This window comes from Pipistrellus hanaki, assembly GCF_964339955.1.
Source record: "Pipistrellus hanaki genome assembly, chromosome: 1".
Classification (NCBI taxonomy): Eukaryota; Metazoa; Chordata; class Mammalia; order Chiroptera; family Vespertilionidae; genus Pipistrellus; species Pipistrellus hanaki.
The window spans coordinates 175,906,027-175,928,753 of NC_140503.1; the positions used below are offsets into that span (position 1 = coordinate 175,906,027).

General features: G+C 42.1%; 1 protein-coding gene across 36 annotated transcripts in view; it reads right to left on the reverse strand.

The window, feature by feature from the left end:
- Positions 1-18,213, reverse strand: part of ADGRL3 (adhesion G protein-coupled receptor L3) — a 723,514-nt gene extending 705,301 nt beyond the window's left edge. For 17 of the 36 annotated variants that reach the window (XM_084885600.1, XM_084885604.1, XM_084885601.1 and 14 more), the window contains exon 1: positions 17,651-18,212. The gene's annotated coding sequence lies outside the window, so the exon portion shown is untranslated. Of the gene's footprint in view, positions 1-9,687; positions 9,805-17,650 lie in introns of all 36 variants that reach the window. The other 19 variants (XM_084885606.1, XM_084885605.1, XM_084885590.1 and 16 more) reach the window with 3 other exon arrangements.
- Positions 18,214-22,727: the final 4,514 nt, after the last annotated feature.

The following is a 22,727-nucleotide window of genomic DNA, read 5'->3' on the forward strand; positions in this document are numbered from 1 at the left end:
CTCCTCATCCCCAATCGATGCCTCCTCCAATTACATCTACACAGAACAGCTAACATAATCTTTGTAAAATGAAAATCTGATCTTATTATTGCCCTGCTTAAAACCTTTAATGACTTCCCATTGCTCCTACGATAAAGTCCAAAATAATTTACGAAATAAAGCACTACGAATCCTGGACTCCCATTGACTTTCCCAGTCAAATTTCATGCCACTGCCTCCTTCGATCCTTTCATTCTAACTATTAGGACCTTCTCTGAGTTTCTCACATGAGCCAACCTCATTCTTACTCAAGGCCATGGCTAATTCCTACATATCCTCTGGGGCTTAGCAGAATGAGAAAACCTTTCATCTGGAAGGTCTGAGATCTCTGAGTCAAATGTTCTCATAAAACTCAGTATTTCCCTTTTCTAATATCTATCACACTTGTTTTAATAGTTTTAGCATAGGAAGCATAAAAAAATATTTGTTGATAAATTGATAAAAAAAAAGATTGATTTCAAATGTACTATCTTCTCACTATAGTATTTTTCCTATATTACTAGTAAAAATGTTATTCCAGTAAGACAATGTTCTTAAACCACACTTACTCATCCTTTTCCTCAAACTTAAACATCATCCCTTTTCTAGACCATAATCTACCATTATTTTATTAATATTAAATGATTTATTCTACATAATAATGGAACCAGCAGTTTATGACATGCTGTGGGAAAGCCTTCTAAATTTTAAATAATAAGCTTAATACTAGCAGTGGAGAGATGACAAAGTCTAATATCTCTACCAGGTGGAAATACCACATTTATCTTAACAAAAGAGAGAAAAACACTGATTTGTTGTTCCACTTATTTATGCATTCAGTGGTTAATTCTTGTATATGCCCTGATCTGAGATCAAACCTGCAAGCTTGGCATGTCGGGAAGACGCTCTAACCAAATGAGCGACTGTGCCAGGGCCCAGACTGATATTTTACTACTGTCCTTTGACAAGTAGAAAGCCACAACGATAGCACTGCCAAACTTCAGAAACAGTATTCCTAAAAGAGTTCCTCCATTTCTACAGAGTTCCTCAGGACTGAAGACACAGTGTGCATAAAAAGTTAATGAGGATGGGGATGGGGAAAAGTCAGATAAGAATGAATAGAAACCAATCTTCTAATCTACAGCAAAACTCCCTCCTAGTCACAAACACAGATTCATATCTCCAGGACTAAGTCTCGGTTTCTTTATCGATAGAGTGTCCCCCAAAAATGTATACACAACTGAGCTGCTGATAACTCACTTAATTTTCACCCCTTTTCAGGCTTAACTGATGTGAAATCATAGGTGAAGCTTTGAACAAAGAAAATTTACCATAAAGTGTCACTACACTTCTTTTTATGGTGTTACATAAAAGATAAAGTTTATGGTACAACACCAGCAACTGTAGATGAATTGAAGTATTCACACAAATACTGAGTGAAATGATTCCCGATGTTTGCGATCCCACTGCTTCCCATTATCAGCTTTGCCTGTTTGAAAAGAGGCATTGGGGGGGGAGGGGGGAGAATCATTTCTGTAGATTCTTTTACATTTTGAAAATGAACTGTGTGTTAATAAACACTGACTTTATAATCAAAGTGCGTATACATTTTGAGGGAGCACTCTTTATAGATATTAAGAATTTTCTCATCTTAGATGTACAGTGTCTGATCATTCTTTATGGTCAGCTAATAGTTTATCTATCTGTATAGCAGAGGAATATGAAAATTACCTGGGACACCGTAATGTCATGACAGAACAGCAGGGACCTGAGGCTGCATGGCTCCTGGCCGGGCAAGGGACCTCAGGCCATGACCCCTGTCCCGCGGGACTGGACAGGAGACCTTAGGCTGTGCTCCCCACCCCAGACACCAGGCCTGGAGACCTCTTGTTGCGCCCTCTAACCCAGTGCTGGCTTCAGGCCACACCCCCCTTCCACCCTAGTGTTGGGCCAGGAGATCTGAGGCTGGGCACCCCCACCAGGCACCAGAATGGAATACCTAAGGCTGCCCCCTGCCAGGAAGGGCTTGACTGGGGTGAGGCGGGCTAGGTCTGGGGCTCACCCAATGGGGGTGGGGCCGGTCGGGTCTGGTTCTCCTTAGTTTTTAAAGTGTGGGCAGGGACTTGACTCTAGGTCCTGCAGTACACCCCAGACTCTGACAGGAGGAAGATTTTCATATACATTTTACTAATTTTCTTTCATTTCTGACAATTCTATTATAGAGAAAGGGCAACTAACAATATTAACATATTTCCTCTAATTGATTCCCTTTTAATGTGCACGAATTTAGTGCACTTGGCCGCTAGTTTTATGGTAATTCTGAAATTTAATATTGCAAACAGGAAACTGATATTAAAACATACTCACTTTCTCTGTAAAATGACAACTGAAGATGCGTTGTCTTGATTGACAAATCAAGGCAACTATGCTCAAGTTTCTTCCCTATACTCAGCTCTATTAACCCAGACTAGAATGTGCTTGCAACTGGGATCAGCTCTTCCAATGACAGAATTTGAAGGGAGCAGTGACCCAGCACATTCTCAAGGGCTGCCTATTCAACCTTCTCATCTCAGTTCAAATGTTATTTGATCTGGGATGTATTTCCAAATCCCTCTCACCCCCCAGCTCACACAAGGTCTGATCCTGCTGCCGTAACTCTCATAGCATCCTGGATTTGCCCTGTTTAGCACTTGCCACAATTTTAACTAAATAATTAATGATACACTGCTTGATATCTCTTTATTTCCATGATTTTGCAATTCCTATAAAATCGGAGGCTCTTTCTGCCATGCTATGCTCCATATCCCCAGCATCCTGCAGGCATTTGATGCTAACAAGTACATAGTGAATGAAAAATAAAAAATACACTATGATAAAATGAAGCTGATCTTTAGTGAGCTGCAGAGGAAAAAGCAGAACAATTAGAGGCCCATTTGGGAGAAGATAACTGTTTCAGCAACAGATTAAAAAATTAACACAAACAAAAGCTACCTGTGTGCTATATGATTTATGTACATTATCTAAGATCATCCTCACGTGACTCTGAAAGGTAAGTGTTATTTGTATTCCCAGTTTACGCACGAGGAAACTGAGGCATGCAAAGGCTGAGTCCCTTTTCCAGGGTCATACTGAAAGGGAGCTTAGGCTCCCTTCTACTTTACTCTTTGCTTCTCAATAACATAGATTTTATTTTATATGTTATATTTCTCTGCATTGTTCTTATTACTTTCAATAAAAATCATCTAATGTAGAATTACTAGGTAAATGCAAGTTAGTCCTTAAATCTTAAAATAATTTGTAATAATTTTATGTAAGTAAGTTCAACCATGGGGGGGAAAAAAGAAAACAGTGAGTATTCAATACTCAATGTATACTCTTCTGCTTTATAAATGAAGAGGCATTGTAATTGTCTTGTTCTAAGATAACAGTACCCTGGACCCAAAACTCAAGACATAGATTTATTTTATCTGTAAACATAAGGAAAAGATGTTATAAGAAAATACATAAAATCATATGATCATTTACTTTAAAAGAAAGAGGGAGGGAGGAAAGGAGGGAGGGAAGGAGGGAGGGAGGGAGGGAGGGGAGGGAGGGAGGGAGGGGCAGGAGGGAGAGGGAGGGGAAGGGGGGAAGGAAGAAACCCTGGTTGGGTGGCTCAGTTAATTGGAGTGTCATCCCTTACATCCAAGTTTTTGGGCTTAATTCCTGGTCAGGGCACTATACCAGGGTAAGATCCTTGTTCAGAATGAGTGAATGAGAAAACGAACAGATTTTTCTATCTCATATCAATGTCTGTCTGTCTCTCTCTCTCTCTCTCTCTCTCTCTCTCTCTCTCTCTCTCTCTCTCTCTCAACAACAACAACAAAAAAAATATCCTCAAGTAAGGATTGTTTTAAAGTGTGATAGTAGAGAACTATAATTAATGTAGAGAAATATGAGAAAACTTTATTAGGATATTAATGTTTTTAATGTATTTTTATTAATTTCAGAGAGGAAGGGAGGGAGAAACAGAAACATCAATGACGAGGGAGAATCATTGATGGGCTGCCTTCTGCATGTTGCCCACTGGGGATCAAGCCCGCAACCCAGGCATATGCCCTGACCAGGAATGGAACCATGACCTCCTGGTTCATAGGTCAATGCTCAACCACTGAGCCATGCCGGCCGGGCTAGAATATTAATGTTTTTTAAAAGAATGTAAAATAACTTAGTGTCAATTTATTTTTAAACTTCCACCAAAAGAAATGTCTAAGCTATTTTATCTTGTTAAAATATGCTATTACCACAGGCAGTACTGTGTATTAGCTCTTTTACAAGGATGTAATATGAATTTTTGTTATAAAATCCACTGCCCAATAAGATTTTTGATAAAGTAAACTTTCAAGCAGAGGTATTCTACTATAATGAGCTTTATAATTTTACTAGAGGCCTGATGAGCGAAATTCTTGCACTTGGGTGGGTGGGGGGTCCCACTCACAGTCTGGGAGCCCTCAGGGGATGTGCTTAGGCCCGCTCCCCAGCCTTGAGCACAGCTCCCCCTGTGGAAGCACACTGACCACCAGGGGGCCGTGACTGCTTTGAGCGTCTGCCCCTGGTAGTCAGTGCGCATCATAGTGACCAGTAGTTCCATTGTTCGGTCTATTTGAATATTACCCTTTTATTATATTGGGTTTTATCTTATGGCTGTTTTAGAAAAAAAAAGTTACAAAATAAACTAAAGAAGTCACATGATCAATGTGATGTAGCTATTTAGTGACAATGCCATGCCTGAAAGCAGAAATGGGAACCCTCCATGGCAAGACAGAAATTCCTTGAAAGAAGGCAGCAGAAACTAGAAACCAACCATGTACTTTTGGGCAAGCTACCACAGTTCTTGAAACATTAATTTAATTTTTATGGTGGTAAGAACATTTAACATGAGATCTACCCTTTTAACAGATTTAAGAGTATATAATGCAATACTGTTAACTACAGCAACAGAATTATACAGCAGATTTCTAGAAATTACTCATCTTGCATAAATGAAATTTTATTTCTCTTGATTAGCAAATGGGGACATTTTTAAATTGTAAAAAAAAATATAAGAAATGAGTGTGCAAGTATATGCCTTTCAAGATGCCTTTCGTGCCTTTATTATTTCACAAGCAGGTCCAGAGCAATTTTCAATGACACTTGAATTTATCTTGCAATAGTAACTTCAAAAACTGCTTTCACATTCAGTTGTTTCTTCTAGGTCCATAAAGCACATCCATCCAGTTATACACCCATTTCTCAATCAAGCATTAAACTATCCTATAAATATGTTCTGATGCAGATTTAAAGAAAATATAGAAAGAGAAGAATAGATTTCCAATCTGAATCCTGGAAATATACCTTAAATACATGTCTTTATAATTGAAAGCAGAAGTCATAAAGATGCTGTTTAAAATATAACTGTTAGTCTCTTTTGGCCAAAGAATGAACTAATAAAATCAAATACAGTTAGTACTTCATTATTGTAGAAATGATAAAAAAAAAAAAAAAAATGTCACATTATACACCTGCTGTTTTTCTTTCCCATTTGACTTATGAGTTACTAAACACCTCATATTTTGTACCTCACTCATATTCCTCTGGGTAGATCTCTAACTAAACTTACACTTAGCAAAAGTTGAGTCATATTTACTAATTATAAACCATAATGTTCAGTTTAGTTAATTTTCTTTATGACCTCTCACTCTATAGACAACCTTCAATTAGTATGTGTTTACTGACAATGTATGCCTACTTTTATACTTAAATTTTAGGATTGCCCAAACAAAGCCCACCAATTTCCTTGTTCCATAAGAGCTTCGGTTAAGAACTTTAAGATCATGTAGATGAACTTAAGAGATAAGATGTCCATTCCAGAGCAGAGGACTTAATTGTGAAAGTATATGGGGACATAAAGTGGATGGTGGATTTCTTAATTCTTCATAAATCAAATTCATTGCATAGTTTTGTTTTAATATTACATTAAATTCAAATACATTAGACACCATCTTATTTAAATGTTAACAGCTAGCAAATTTCATTTTACTACTATTTTACTGATCTCAGCTTTTATATATTGATATATATATATGAGTTAGTAATTCTTCAGAACTGCCACTCCATTATTAAGTTACTAATCTTTACTACCTATACATAACAGAGAGTTAGCATTCTTTAAAATTTCCAAAAAGTTAGGAGGACCAGATATACACAGAGGACAATGATGCATGGGAATCACTGTACCCAAGTAGTTAAAGTCAAACTAATTATTTACTCTCTGTCCCAGTAATTGTACTTCAAGGAATCTGTGCTACAGAAATCCCCAGAGAATAGGCCAAGCTTGTCCTTGCAAAATACAACAGTTCGCATGAATAAAGAAAGCTTAAATAAATCATAGTATATCCACATGATGAAATATTTTACAATATTAAAAAAGGATGCTTTCAAAAATAATGGCATAGGGAAATAAAAGAGAATTATAAGAACTGGGTATATATCTAATTCTACCTTAATTCCACTAAGACAAACTCACATAAAATACAGATATTTCATGAATAAAATACATGGATAATCAAGTTAAAAATGTGTGTGAAATAACCTCTGTGAACAATGCAAGGTACCACTGTATTATAATATACTAGAGGCCCAGTGCATGAATTCGTGCACCAATGGGATCCATCAGTGTGGCCTGTGGGTATCAGGCCAAAACCTGCAGTCCATCGCCGCCTGCCGCTCTAGCCTGCTGCTCCCACTCATCCAGGCCCCACTGGGCCTGCCAAGGGCTTGCACTTAGTCAGTTCTGCTCTGGAGAGGCTCATGCCACTACAGTGGTGCTCACCAGCCATTAGTACTGCCTCTGGCGACCTTCACTCACCTAAGCAGCACTCCCACTGTGGGAGCACACTGACCACCAGGGGGCAGCTCTTGCATGGAGCACCTGCCTCCTGGTGGTCAGTCCACATCATAGCAATCAGTCGGCTGGTCGTTCAGTCACTTAGGCTTTTATATGTATATAGATTGGATGATTTCTGTTTTGCTTTAGTATCTCTATATTTCACAATTATTGAACATGAGCACTACTACAATCAGAAATAAAAGATACTGAATTATGATCATTCAACTAGAATAAGTTGCATGGAGAAGAATGAATGGGAATCTAATCTATTAGTAGCACCCAAGTGGAATCAAGAGCTGCATAAATGATATACACTGGGATAGCAGCAAGAACTCCAGAGTAATATCTACCAAGCTAAGGGAGGGTAGCAGGACAGGAAATAACACAGAAAGATTATTGACACAAAACAGATGGACCAGCGTACCATCCTCTGACATTGATACTATGAGTCCCTCTTACAGATTGATCATTCATTTGTAATAAAATAGGCTAAGTTCTCATTTATGAACCCAATGTTTTCTTTCATATCCCATTACATTTTGTTGTTGCTGCTCTATCTCAACACCCCTATATTCAAAGAACAAAACACACACACATAGCACTGCAATCTCACTGTCATCCATTATTCAAGAAAGGTCTCCTTGAATAAATGTCTGCTCAGAGGCTCTCAGCAAATTTCATTTCTGAACACTACTGTCGGCGGGCCAGCAGGCTATTTCACCAAGATAAGATCACACGTTTAATCAAATGCACCTAAAAAAGGAAATACTCGCAACGTTTGCTTAATAATGCCAAATCATGGAAGCACAATGTTGACAGCCTTCTAATTTTTAGTGCTCCTTCTTTTTCAAGGATTTGCAAGGGAGATACATGGGAGTTCTAACCTTTGAAAATTCACCAAATTATATCATATGTTACTTTTGATATTGGGTTGGCACTTACAAATAAAAACAAAAAGTCAACACAATTTTTTGAGTAATAAAAAATAAATTCTGGAGACTTCCCAACTTATACAAATAACATCTCTAAAACACCATTTCACTTCGACTAGTCAAGTGTCAGCATGAAACACTACCCAGACTCTAGATTTTGTAATAATGGATCCATATTAGAAGTCTGCCATTTGATCAACACTATTACTAGATAGATGGAAGTATGTTTTCATTGGATTCTTTAGATAACTAATAAAGTTATCCAAACTCAATTATTTAAAATACCCTACTTGTTGTATTTTTGAGTATTTTGTCTCTAAACATAGATTAATTTGAACAAATACATAAGCCCATCAGTAGCATGATATAACAAGCACACTAGCAGGAATAAAAGATATCTCAGATAGGTAGATTCATACCAACAAATCTATTTTTTTTCCTGCTTTTACTTCTATCCGCATTTATTTTATGCTGCATTTATTTTTATTCAATAAGTTTCTGTTTCTTTAGTTTCATCTGGGATAGCTTTTTCTTCTGTGCAACCTCCACTTCTGGTTGCTCCTTTCCATCAAGCATCATCATAAATTGGCCAGTGGAACTCACACACGATTTAATTAAAACATGAGCTCTACAGCCAACGGCATATCTCAGGGGCTTTATTCACCTGGAGGTACTCAATGACTAAATAATCCACATTTAAACCTGTCAGACTAGCATTACTCCCTGCCTTTTTTGGCAAGAGTAGCAAAAATGCAGCACTCTGTGCACCTCCAACCCTGTGTCTGGTGTCCATTGTACAATGGCAACCCCAACATTGTGTGATGGAATGGTATATGTTGTTATATAATGACATCTTTCAAATATTTCTTGGCTTTTCAGATATGCACAGCCTCCTTGAAAACATCGGCAATCCCTTGGGTGTTTTTGAACCTAAAGATTTGAATCCCTTGTTTTGCATGTTTTTGTTGGATTTTTTGGGTCAACTGAGTAAGAAAACATTTTCAAAAATCACAGGATCTTGACTGCTTACAAGAAAAGAGTAAACCCATTTGTAATGGTTTTCCTACCTAACCAATTCTCTAACGCCTCATCTGTCTCGGTTAACAAAGGATTATTGTAGTGGACATTGAAGTTTTATCAACCCCTCTGCCTTTTTCTGTGTATAAGATCCCTCTGTTAACTGAACCTTTCCTTCTTCAAGCTGTTTGTCCATGCACAGAGGAATTGCAATATCTTCACCCACTCCACTAAGCTGGTGATAATAGATGGATCTAAAACTGGGTACCTAATTCAGACAATGGTGAAAGGGAAAGAATCTAGTAGGCAGAGGAAAGGAAAAGTGGGTTGGAACATGCAACTGGAGCAGAATCACAGTGGTAGTCGAGATGCTATTTTTATTTTTGATGCCTAGAGAAACCTCTATCATTCACCAAGATTCTTTAGGTAAGAAAAATAATAACCTCCCAATAAATTGATCACTTGGCCTAAAGATAGTTGTAATTGTCTTCGCAAGTAAAAGAGGAACAGTGAATTACCCTCAATCTACCAAATCTTATAAATTGAAATCCATACAACTAAACTATTGCAGCATTTTGGAGTGACAGTAAAATAATATTTAACTGTCATGCATGAAAAATATTTAAAATTGAAGTAAAATTAACTATTGAAAGTGCCTAAAATTTTTAAAAATGATTGTGTATTATTTTAAAAAAAAAACAATTGCCTTATGCCTTCTTCCAAAGTCAACTTCAGTTAATAATATGATTAAAACTTGACAGATTCAACAGTTAAAGTCAATATAAAAAAAAGAAAGTCTAGATATACACATGCCTCATGTTAACACAAAACTACTTCTCAATGGACTCTTTGTCCTCCTCCTGAAGTCATGATCAGTATTCTGAGTCAAGATTCAGCCATCCACCATCCGCCATTGACAAATCAAAAACACTAAAAAATTGAAAAAACAAAAAGATATCAATGTAAACCAGTTGAGCCCTTTCATTCAAACTGGACACAAAATCTCATACAAAAGATGCCCATCAGGACCAATTCCTCTTACCCAACAGAATCTGGAAGAGTTCTGAGGAAAGGAAAAGAAGAAAGAAACCAAACCAAAACAAAACTGGAGACTGTTGAAAAACCTCTTCCAGGGTCAGCTGTCAATGGAATGCATTTTAGTATTCAGGTTACCCACCCATGCAGAACATCAAAAAGTGGGCTTGAGTCTCTCCCCTATTCTCACAGGCTCAGGCTACTGTGGAGCTGCTGGGGCTGTACTGAATAGTAACACACTCTGCCTCTGTGGGACGTATAAACACCAACACAAACTGATCAAACAGAAGGGGGTATCCTTTCTACTTGACTTTCATTTTCTTGGATTATACTTTAAAACACTTAAGTCTGGTACAACTTAGCAAGTCAGCTGTCCAATGTGCAGCTTATGTTTTCATTCATTTTTACCACCTACCATGTTGTACACTTTCCATTTTAACAGAAACGCTGGGTAATAATAGGTAAAAGTCACACATTTCAGGAACGTCTCAATTGGCAATTGTCACTGAAATACAGAAGTGAATTCTGAAATACATATGTATTTATCACCATGTCCCTACCTGTACGCTTTTAAAGCAACTCTGGGGCCTGAATTTTAAGGGTTCATCTGCATTTATAACATTCTGATAAAGATATGAATTTGGAATATCCTTAAGTCTTAAAAGTTTATGATGACTTGATTTGGTGATGATATTGTATAAAATTCTGATGCAGTTCAAACTTAAAGAGCTACTGATGCCATGAGAAAAGATGACCAGGAGTTTAGTTTAAAATGTCTAAAGTTAAATTGCTACTTTCATTTTATATGTGACTTAAGTCAATCTTCAGGCATGATACTTGGTGGCTGTCAAAAATATTTTTCTGTCAGGATTATGATTTTTGGTGGGGAATCAGTAGCAGAGCATAACTTTTTTTAAGATTAATCACTCAGACATAGGTACTTAAGATTTAAAAAAAGGAAATTGGAAAAGACAAAAAGACATAAAACCTTTCGCAGCTGTTTAAGAAAATGCTATTAATTTTCTTGGGTCATCAAGAACTCTTCAATTAAAATAATATTTGACTTAGCTATTTTTTAAAACATGACAGTTAAGGGCATTTCTAATAATACTGTGATTATTAAGAACAGGTTCCATTCAGTAAATGCTCAATCTATCAGGTACATTTCTATTTATTTCCTATTCCTCACCCCAGACAAGCAAAGAAGATGCCATTATCTTTATTTATGGACGAAAACAAAAGAATTAGAGAGCTAAGGAGTTAGGATTGTTTCTCATTCCAAAGGCCATTTCTGAAAAGTTCATAACTAGGGTCAACACCCAGCAATGCCCATCTGAAGAATATAATTTTGTTTTTACAACTGTCAATCAGGATTAACCAAAGAGCTGGAAAAGACAAGTGCTATGGTACTTATTGTGGCAGGGATATGGGAAATATCTAGTCGTGAATATACTCAAATATATAATTTATAAATATAATATATATATAGAAATTTTCAAATAGATGTCAAAGTCCCATTCAGAAGTATTACAGTTCCCTTTTAACATTAAGATTCTAGTAAAACTAATCTCTGTGTGGAGATTCTGTTATTCATTAGGTTTATTACCCCTCACAGATAAACTGGGCCACAGTATATAATTACCCCATGGGGCCTTCTCCCTGAAAATGGCCTGTTGTGATGCATCGATAGTGATTAGCAGACTAAGAGTATAGTGGGTTGTCTTGATATCATTTTAGAAAAGTGATTTCCTCCCTAATAATTCCCATGATACATAAATATTCAATTAGGGTCTTTGAAATCTAGTTTTAATTGGGCATTCATACTCTACCGAACTTCAAACTTGGCCCAAGTTATGGAAGGTATTTTATTAATTCATAGTATTAAAAAAAAAAAAATCCCACCAACTCCTTATTTTTAAAGTGGGAAGGTAAAAATAAAGCCAAGAATATATTTTATTGGAAATTTTCAAATGTAATAATGTTTTAAATGATGCTCCAAAGCAATGAGGCAAAACATAACCACGTTATCTGAATCCCAGGAGGAGTTGATGAATGTTTCTTGGAGCTCTCATGAGACCTAGTAAATAATAATGATAATAATAAAACTAATGACAGCAGCAGATAGGGGCCTATGTATTATGTGCCCAGAACCCTTTGGGGCACTTTGCATATATCTTCCCATTAAATCTTCACAACAACCTATGAATTAGGCACAACTTTTATACCCATGAAAGCATATCAGGAAATTGAGGCATAGAGAGATCTGGTATATTGCACAAAGTCAAATAACTTATCAAACCTAAGCAAACACACCCCAGAGAACCTTCTCTTCACCACACCATTCTGCCTTTCCAGATATCAGGATTTCAAGATCTGGGGCCTAAATTTAAAATTTTCCCAGTAGCTGCTTTGCTACTGTCAGGACATCAGGCTGGAGATGTGGCAGCTTTAAAGCTTGGGTTTCACCCATGGGGATCAAAACAGTGCAAGACAAGCTTTCTACGATGGGAAGAAAATAATGAAAATGTCAGGCAAATAATGAAACCTCCAACCTATTTGTATCTTTTTAAAACTGAACCATCCACTTGTTTTCTCATTTCAGATGGCTTCTTATATAATTACATGGGGTGAGACTTGTGAGTACAAGGAGGCAGATCTTGGAATGCTCCTCAGACTCCCTGATCCCAAGACCTATTATATGTTTAAAAACTAATAACCTAAAACAACTTTGGATTATGTTGGTTTTAACTATCAATACTTATGCATTCATAGTTAAAGTGGGGAAACTTTTAAATACATGTCATATGGCATCAGAGCAATGATGTTGTAACATTATCTGGATTTTTCTCTGCACTGATGAACAACTCTCTAACCACACACACACACACACACACACACACCCCTTCTGGAAACCCCACCCCCAGCCCTCCAGCCCCCCACTCCATACACTTGTCTTATTCAAGTATGAGAGTGAAAGGCCAATCACATCTTAGCATTATTATGACAATGTTTTCTCCTGACAGGCCTGAAAGCATCTTAGGGACCCACAGGTTTCCCCAGAACACAAACTGAGAAGAGGAGGAATCTGCTCTACAAAATAACTGCCATAAAAGTTTACCAGAAATATTCAGTTCGGTGATTTATTTTTCCATCGCAGAAATAATTTTCATAATAAATAAGATTACCAACAACAACAGCCTATTTAAATTCTTGAATAATATGGACCAAATATTAACTCCTTCTAATATGTGTAGTCATTCTTACGGAGAAATTTAACATTAAATTCTTATTTTCAGTGTCAACAAGACATAAGTTATTAAGATCAATACAATCTGTCATGATCAAATACAGGAAGAACTCTCTTCTTTCACCCACTCCCTAAAACGGTGGAGAAGTTCATTAATTTAGAGTAGGACAGCCAGTTTTTAAATATATTTTGTATTTGTGAATACATAAACACACATCACAATTCGGGGGGGGGGGGGGAGGGGGGACGGAGAAGTACACCTGCCACCTATTCAGTAGTAGAGTTCATTTAATCCACATTGACACTCAGACCAGGGTAATACTGTATCATCAAATGGTTGGGAGAAATATACACATCTTAGAACTTATAACTGATATGAAGAGACATACTTACCTATTTTCTCAAACTGATGAATAAACAACAATTATTAAAATCACAATGAGGGGGGAAATCTGGATTTTTCTCCCCATTGATGAAGGACTCCCTAACAAAACACACACACACACACACACAAACACACACACACACACACACACACACACAACAAAGGGGAAATAAATGTCAGAAGGACCTTACTCAAATTTGAATGTTTTACATTTTATTATGAAATTGGATATTCCATAAAGAAATGCATTTGCATAAAACAAAAAGACAAAGATGCAATAGTAATCAAAGCGTAAATATGTCCTTGAAGGCAAACAAATGCTAAATTACAATACAGCTTCTGTCAATGTGAGCAAATGCATATTTTGAATGTAATGCAAATCTCAGAAATCAAAGGGAAAATAGCCATTTGCAAAATTGGAGGAAAGAGCATCTTCCTTTAAGTCTGACTGCTCTAGCCATTCATACCATGCTAAATTAAGGCTGCATAGCATTTCTCAAAATCACTCTTTGTTCTTAAATACAAAAATCACAACCAGTTTTCCTGAATTCTGGGCAACAATGCCCCACTTCTAATAGTAACTGTCACTCCTACTTGGCAGTCCTTTTCAAAGACAGTTTAAAAGAGTGGTTAAAGTGCTCCAAATGAGACCAGAAAACCAATTCAGTCTAGCATTGTGTATATTATTTGACTAACTTCAATCCTTTTGACCTTATAAGCTTTCTATTTTCTAGTTAGGATTTCCTTTGCTATAGTGAACCAAGGAATCAAAGATAAATCAGATTCATCCAAATGTTGCCTAATTACCAGAAACAATGGCAGGCACAGTAGCTGGAGCCAGTAAATCTCACACTGTTGTTCCCAGGGAAAAGGAATATTTAAATCTCCAAAATGTAAGGAGATCATTATAAAGACAGCCATTTCTAAAACATCCTCCACTCCTATTTTGAGGAGAGAGCTCTCCACCTGAAGGATAATCAGATCAAGCAACTTAAAATGAGACGTCAAAAAGCATTTACCCATCATGCAAATCCCATGTTGGCTTATCGCTCCTCAGGCCAGGGATGCCCAATGCAACCTAACATGTCTATCGGAAAGATTTAGAGAGTTCACATAAACCTTTATACAAATCACTCCTTGTACCCCAAATGCATAGAAATAGCCCAGTTACCCATGTACACCGACAGAGCAGGCTATTGGGTATTTAGTGATCAAGAAGTGCTGTGGAATGGCATCCCAGCACTCTGACATGTTCACCTCCAGCTAAAGACAGCACAATACATGGACAAGCACAGTCCTCATGACATCAGGACCTGTGGAATGTATGACTGCCAGGGAACATGCTGCTAGGAAACAAAGAGCAGACCTGACCAAATCTTCCAATGTATGGACTTGGAATAGTGGCAATGAGGTCTCCTAAAAGGAGAGGACAAGAATCCCTTCATCTTCAGAAATGTTTGCAAGTTTCCAGACTTTAACACCCACCCTCCAGAAATGAAGCAAATATGAGGACGCTGGATTCTCATGAATTGAATCACAATTCTCTAAGTTTTTTTTTTTTTTTAAGGTGACCACTGGTAAGGATAACTCATAAAAATATAACCATCAAAACCAGGGATTCTGTATTCTTTTCTGTTTATGTTTTATTTTTTGCAACCTAAGCTTTTCGAGAAGTCATGATCTTAAAAAGAAAGAAATGTAGACATTATGGTACTTTGAAACAAAGTACCCTGTTACATTCACAGTGCTACATTTTTAGAACAAAATAAGAATGTAGCCATTTGCAACAGACACCGGAGCAGCCAGAGCTAATCTACAACTAAGGCATTTAATCTTTTAATTATTGAAACTAAAAGGCAGTTAAAAAAAAAATGAAAAAAAAAAACCCTGATGATCTTTGTATATTGTTAACCCTTGCTTTGGCTACAAAAAAAAAAAAAAAAAAAATAGTGTGAAACAAAGCTGAGGCTGAGAGATATTTCCATGAAAATACCCTTTTAACTCCCACACAAATTATCTGAAAACCTCTTTGGGTTATACCATAAAAGAACTGGCAAGTCTATCTGGGATCCGCGTACAAACTGGGTGCTAAGAACTCCAGGTAATTTAGTATCATGACAGATGGAAAAAATGTACCAGGGAGAACTGGCTCCATTCTGCTTCATCTCACAGGGAAATAAAGAACATTCTCCAAGTGAAAAATGACTGAAGAAGCGTGTCTTTGCAGATTCTAAAATGGCATTCTTTAGCTAGTTCTGCTAGCCCAGTATGACACTAAATTAGCAGACCGCCTAGTTACTTCACAGCAAAACACAGAAGGCAGGTTTTTTTTTTTTTTTTTTTTTTTTTTCCTTCCTACCCGAGTCTATGCGTCTCCTCATTTCCCCAGCAGCCGGCAGGCAGGCAGGATGTAAAATCAGAGGTGCAAGAAGACTTAGACTTCCTAATGAGTAATCCACCCAGGAAAGTAAACACAACTCACACCACTGGGTTCGCTGGAAAGGAGACTGTGGCGGGGCTGCTTGCACCCTTGTTTACCATGAGCTCTGAGGACTGCAGGCAGCATCACAGGCGGGCACAGGGAGGAGACACCCGGGGGTGGCTCACCAGCTGGAGTTCGCCCAATAATTGCTAGGATATCTCTGGCCATAAATAAAGCAGCACATGTTTCCATCGGAGTGAGGAAAGTGGCCAGAGAATTCCAGGGGCCCCGGGGGTTGTGCCAGCTTCGCTCGGTAACTCGAGTCTGCCAGAGAGATGGCCACACGGTCCCCCAGTCCTCCCTCATCAGGACCGGTCTGGGGTGCGATCCGCGCTGCACCAGGGACTCTCCCTCCCGCGCCGCACGCCTCCCGCGGAAGGGCTCCTCGCCGGCGGAAAAGAGGGGGCAGGGGGACACCGAGAGGCTTCCCCGCACACCCCACCGACCCCCGAGGCCTCCTCCTCAAACCAGATTTTCCAGTTAAGCGGATCCCAGGAGATTCTGATAAGCAAGCTCAGCTGAAGTAGCATCCAGCTCTATGCCATCCCCGCAAAAACCTCCGGGCCATCCATCCCCAGGGCGCACGAAAACGCACGCACACCCGCCGCGCCGCCGCCAGCTCACCCTTGCAGGGAGGTCGCCCCCAGAAACACACACACGCCCGCCCACCTATCCTGCTGAGCGGTTGGGGGGTGGAGGGGATGCTGGCACGCTTAGCCCCAGACTCCAGCGGCGGGCGCAGTGGCACCCTCGCTGTGAGGCAGGCTGGAGCCTCCCCTTCTCCCGGGAGAAGCTCCGTGGCGCCCGCCGTCCTACCTGTAACCCAGCAATACCCGCTCCGGCGCCCCCGCCACCCGGATTCCTTCAATACCCCCCTCACACACCCGTGCCAACTCCCAACGCCCGAGAAAGTGGCATCTTTCCTTTCTCCAGCCGAACCGCCTCACAAAGCCTGGACACACAAGCACGTCTACACCAAACTGCCTGCCTGAAGCGGACGGGAGGGGCGGGGTGCGGGGAGACGGCTGAAGCCCAAGACTCAGGGGTGCGACCCGGGCGCGTGCCGCCGAGCCCGGGATGCTGCTCCGAGGCAGGTGCCCAGGGAGGACCGCGGTCCCCGCCGCCCCGGAGCCCCGCTCCTCACCGGGCGTCTGGCTGTCAGTCCGCCCGCCGGCACCCCCGCTCCGGGCCGGCGGGGAGAAGGCGCCCGCCCCCCTGGTCAGCGCTCAGCCCCCTCCGGAGGATGACACCCACCGGGGTGAGAGAGGAGGGGACCTTCCCCCCGGGGTGGACATCGGTCCTATTCCCCCGCGTTTGGGACTGCGAGGCGCCGGGTCTGCTCTCTCCCCTTCATCCCTCAGCCCGGTGCCAAACCCCAGCTCCCACCAGCCAGCCAGGAGACTCCCTTCCCGCCCCGCATCGCCATCGGATGAGAGTGTGTGTGTGTGCAAATGTGTGTGTGCAAGTGTGCGTGTGCGTGTGTGTGTGTGTGTGTGTGTGCAAATGCAAGTGTGTGAATGGGAAAATGAGGGTCCGTGCACCCCCCACGACACCCCCCCACCCACCCAGGCAGCCCGCCCCGCGGACGCCGGCCACCACCGTTAGGAAGTAAAGAAGAATAAATTACCTTCCGGAACCGCAGGTCCCCGCGATCGTCCGTCCCATCCGCGGCTCAACAACCTGCAGCCGGGCGCCGCGGCCACCATCCGGCCCTGGAGCCCGGCCGGCGAGGACGCTGCCCCGCCGCGCTGCGCACAGGGGGTGCTGGCCCGGCGCGGGGAAGGCGGCGGCGGGAGGGTGGCCACCCCAGTCCAGGAAACAACAACAACAAAAGTCTCTCCCTACCCCCTTTCTTCGGCTTACACAGCCATAGAAAACGGAGACGGGGTGGCGGCGGGCGAGGGGAGAAGAGGCACCAAACGCTTGTCTTCCCTGGACGCGTCCCGGCTCCGCACGCGCCCGGGAGCCCACACGCCGGGTCCGGGGAGACGGGGGTGCGGGTGCCCCCCGCGGTCCACAGTTGCACAACTTCGGAGTCAAGGAGCTCCGTCTCCCGCCGCAGCCGGGGGAGCCGGGCGGCAGCGACTCATTCACTCACAGGCAGCAGCCACCGCCGCCGGGGCCGCTTCTCCGCCCGCCGGGGCCGCTGCTCCTCCCGCCGGGGCCGCTGCTCCTCCCGCCGGGGCCGCTACTTCTCCCGCCGGGGCTGCTCGTCCACCTCCCGCCGCCGCCGCCGCTTCGGAAAAGACGCTGCCGAAGAGACCAAAAATCTTCCACCATCCCCCGCGCCCGGCCGATCTTTACATCTCGTGCTACCACCCCACCCCCTTCTCTTTCTTCTTCTTCTTCTTCTTCCTCCTCCTCGTCCTCCCCCTCCGGTCTGGGAGCGGGCGCGATGGAGTGGGTAGGCAGTGGGCGCCGAGAGGCCGAGGGTGGCTTCTCCGGCTCACCGTCCTCCTCCTCCTCCTCCTCTTCTTCCTCCTCCGCGCGAGGCTCTCTCCCCGCCGAGGGTCTCCCTTCGCTCCCGCAACCTGCGTCAGGCGCCGGGGCGAGCGCCGCGCAAACTCCTTCCCGGGGGCGCGGCGGGGGCGCGCGGGCGGCGCGGGCGCCCGGCCTCCGAGGGCTGCGTCCCGGGGGCCGCGGAGCCCCGAGCCCGGGGAGGCGGGGGGGCTGGCGGCCGATTAGCTCGCCGCGGGGCGGGCCGGACAGCTGCGGGCGTGTGGGCGCTCCATGGCGCGGTCCGGGGCTCCGCGCCGCCGCCGCCTCTCCGCTCTTTCTCTCCTCGGACTCCGCGGGGAGGACGAGCCGGGCTCCGGCGCTCCGGACACGCACACGCACACGCACACACGCGCGCGGGGGCTCCTGCCCGAGCCCCCCGGGCACCCCGTGCGCGCGCGCCGCCGGAGCGAGGACGGCGGCGAGAGAAGAAAGGAAGGGGAGGGGGCGGTCACAGGCGGCGGCGGCGGCGGCCGCTGCGGGAGCCGAGGCAGCGCGCGGTCCGGGGAGAGCCGGCGGCGGCGGTGGCGGTGGTGTCCACCCGGGCCAGCGGCAGCATCTGCATCCCCGCTCCGGGGACCGGGGGCGAACGGTGCCGAGCGAGCGGGCGGGCTACGCTCCGAAAGCCAGCGGGGCGCGGACTCGCCGGGACGGTGCAGCCTGCGCGGCGGTGCAGCCGGGGCCGGAGCCGAGGCCGGAATGAGCCGCGGGCGGGCGTGCGGGCGGGCGAGCGCGGAGAGCGCCCGGAGCCGGGGAGGGGGCTCGCGCTGGGGGAACGGGGGTGGGTGGCTGGCAAAACCCGGAGCTGGAGTCGGCTGGAGCTCCGCCGCCGCGCGGGCTCCACCTAGCAGCTCGGCGAACGCGAGGAAGTGGGAGCGGGAGGGCTGCTGCTGCCGCTGCTGCTGCTGGAGGCTTCCCTTTCAGGGTTTGTCAGACAAAGGGTACCTCTCCCGGCGGTGTGGAGGCATCTCTCTTATCTCTCCCCCACCTCCCCGGGCCCCTCTCCTCCCCCTCTCCCTCTCCATCACCATTTCCCTCTCTCCTCCTCCGCCTCTGCTCCACCCCAGGTGAGGAAAGGACACTGGATTGGAAAGACTGCCCCGGTGGTGTCTCTTTTTTCCAGGTGCAGGTTATTCCATATTTTTTCATTAGGCAAGTGCCTTAGTCCCCAAGCGTTTCTCTGCCTTTGGTCCATTTTTACGTTCCTTCAAACTTACCCCAACGTGCAAGTTCCTGGCAGAGTGTAAAGTGTCCTTCTCTGATAATCCAGTGTAGGGATTTCATGATTTTCTTTGACAGTATCACCAAAAATTATCATAATGGACCTTGAAAGGTGCCAACTCCAAAGTAATGCCTTCCGATGGAAGAAGTCTGCCGAAAGTCAGTGACTAAACGTCTTTGTGTCCCTTCTTTGGAAATGAAAGGTAATTTCTACGGTCTTTTCCTGACCTAAAATGTTATGGTTTGAAATGGCTAAGGTATTACTTTATATCTCAGTAAATTCTAGTTCGGGGTGTGATTATGGAGAGAAACTAATATTTAGTATGTGCATACAACAAGCTCATTATATCCAAGTTGTATTGGAATATATATATATATATATATATATATATATATATATATATATATATATATATTGAATGATCTAATACCCTTCCATAGCTTTTAGGGAGGTAACTGCAGCGTATCTGAAGAACCTAAAACCTCATTGGAATTCACAGACCATACATAATGCAAGTGACTATCAAAATCCCATTCACTCTTCAGGGCTCAATCCCAGTGCCAAGCACTCCCAAAAGCCTTTCTCATCCGCCCCAATTAAAATCATCACCTCTCCCATAACAATCTGGAGGTATCTCCACAATAACCACCTATTTCATTCTACCTTTTTCTTGAAATAGTTGCATGCCTCCTCAGATTACAGAATCATCTCTATAACATCATATTACTCTGTATCCACAGTATTTTGCACATTGTCATTCCTTTTTTAAAACTATGGGAGGGGGGTTTATGATATTGTTGAATTCTAACCAACTAGATTTTCACAGGCTCGAGTTAGCCTACTTGAATTTGCCTAATATAGGGCATCCATAAACCCTCCTGAGTACTTAAAGAAAATGTAAGCTGACAGCTGGAGTCACTTGATACTTAAATAATTTTGGAAAGAGGAGACTCTAGCCAATTGTGACAAGAAGCTGTTATTTGTAAAGAAAGCAACATGGAAACGACTCAATTCATTTCCCAAATGGATATGTGTAGAAGAGTATAAAATAATAGACTGTAGGATGAAAGGTGCTATGTAGATATTAAATGTTATTACAGGTAGCAGCTGGAATATAAACAATATCTATAGGCCAATTTTTAAAATCAGCCTTATCACAACTTTACAGGTATGGAAGGATATGGAAGAGGAAGGAAAGTTCAAAATGGAATTAATATATTTATCAAAATATGTAACATATTAACTGAAAACTAATCATATTAAGTTAAACAAATATGAAATGTTAACTGAAAAGTAAGCATGTAAGTTAAATAAGTAATTAAAGGTATTCACCAAAAAGGAATTAACCACAAATAAGCAATTAAAAAAAAAAAAAAAAGATCGGAATAAGAAGGCAAAAGCACCAAAAATGAAAAAAAAAAAAAAAACAGCAGGAAAAGAAAGAAAATAAGTTAATTGTTTATATGATTTAACCAAATGTTAAGATAGCAATTTTTATTGTAGCTATCTGTATGTTTGGCTCAAACATCATACTTTTTCAAATCATTTTTAATCTAATGAGCATAGTCTTTAGTAGTTAATATATAAAATATCTCACTTTATTGTTAGTAAATCCTTTACTCTTGTCAATATTTTTTAAGTCAAAACTTCCACAAAAATAAAGTGAAGTAAATCCTATGCCTTCTTAGTTATACAACTATATTTAACACCTTCTCAGGGACAAGATAGCATCACAGATGTTTTAGTAAAGATGCTATCATACATGGTGGCTTTGTGTGCTAGAATGATTTTTGAAGAAGATGGCACTGTTGGTTTTAACTACATTAAAATTGAGGGGGGGAGGGGAGTAATACCTACCAAATGGAAAAGAACTTCCCAAAATTTAAAAAAAGTTATTCTAATCAAATAGGATTATCAAAATTAAAATATTTAATAGCTATCAAAATTTCCTAACCAAATATTTATTCATATTAAAAGAAATACACTAAGTTTCCCAACAGTATGAAAGTTAGAAAAAGAACATGGATATCTGTTTACAAAATAAATTAAAACGGCCAATAAAATAAGGAAATATGTTCTGCCTATACAAGTCCAATACATAGAAAGATACACAATCACCAGATTCATCATGTTTCATGTTTCACCTGTTGGGGAAGAATGAAGAAACCCAAGCGATGCTTAAAGAAGTGGAGTTACACAGCTTTATTATGCCGGTGGTCTCAGAGGAATTGTCTCCAGAGTCTGAGCAAACTAGTATGGTGGAAGCTCTTCTTTTATCCCCTTCTGGTTTTTTTGTCTCCCAAATATGGATGGGGACAGCCAGACCTTTCGTGTGCATTGCAAAAGAAACCCATGGGTTGGGATGGGGATCTTGAGGTCATATCTAATGGCCTGGCCTGGCACCAGTGCTGATAACCCTGTCCGGGGGTTGTGTATTGTTGATGGTTTATGGCCTCTGTAAAATGTGAGCATTAAGGTAACATGTCTTGCAAGACCAGATTGTGGAAGAAAGGGGCAGTGGCTTAATTATAGGTTATCAAGAATGTACATTAGGTTACTGCACAGATTCAGATTGCTAGCCCCCCAGACATCAGGGTTACATTGGAATTAGCCTTTTAGCCCTTTCACACCCATTAAGTTAGCTGAAAAGTAACAGTGTGCCCTAGTACTAGACCATCGGTAAGCAAACTCATTAGTCAACAGAGCCAAATATCAACAGTACAACGACTGAAATTTCTTTTGAGAGCCAAATTTTTTAAAACTTCTTCTAATGCCACTTCTTCAAAATAGACTTCCCCCAGGCCATGGTATTTTGTGGAAGAGGCACACTCAAGGGACCAAAGAGCCACATGTGGCTCGCAAGCCACAGTTTGCTAACCTCAGTATTAGACTAACAAAAGTTTGTTGAGACAGGTATACCACCTGCTCATCAACATGCTGCTGATATATACTGACACATTTTCTTCTGGAAAGAAAGTTGACAATA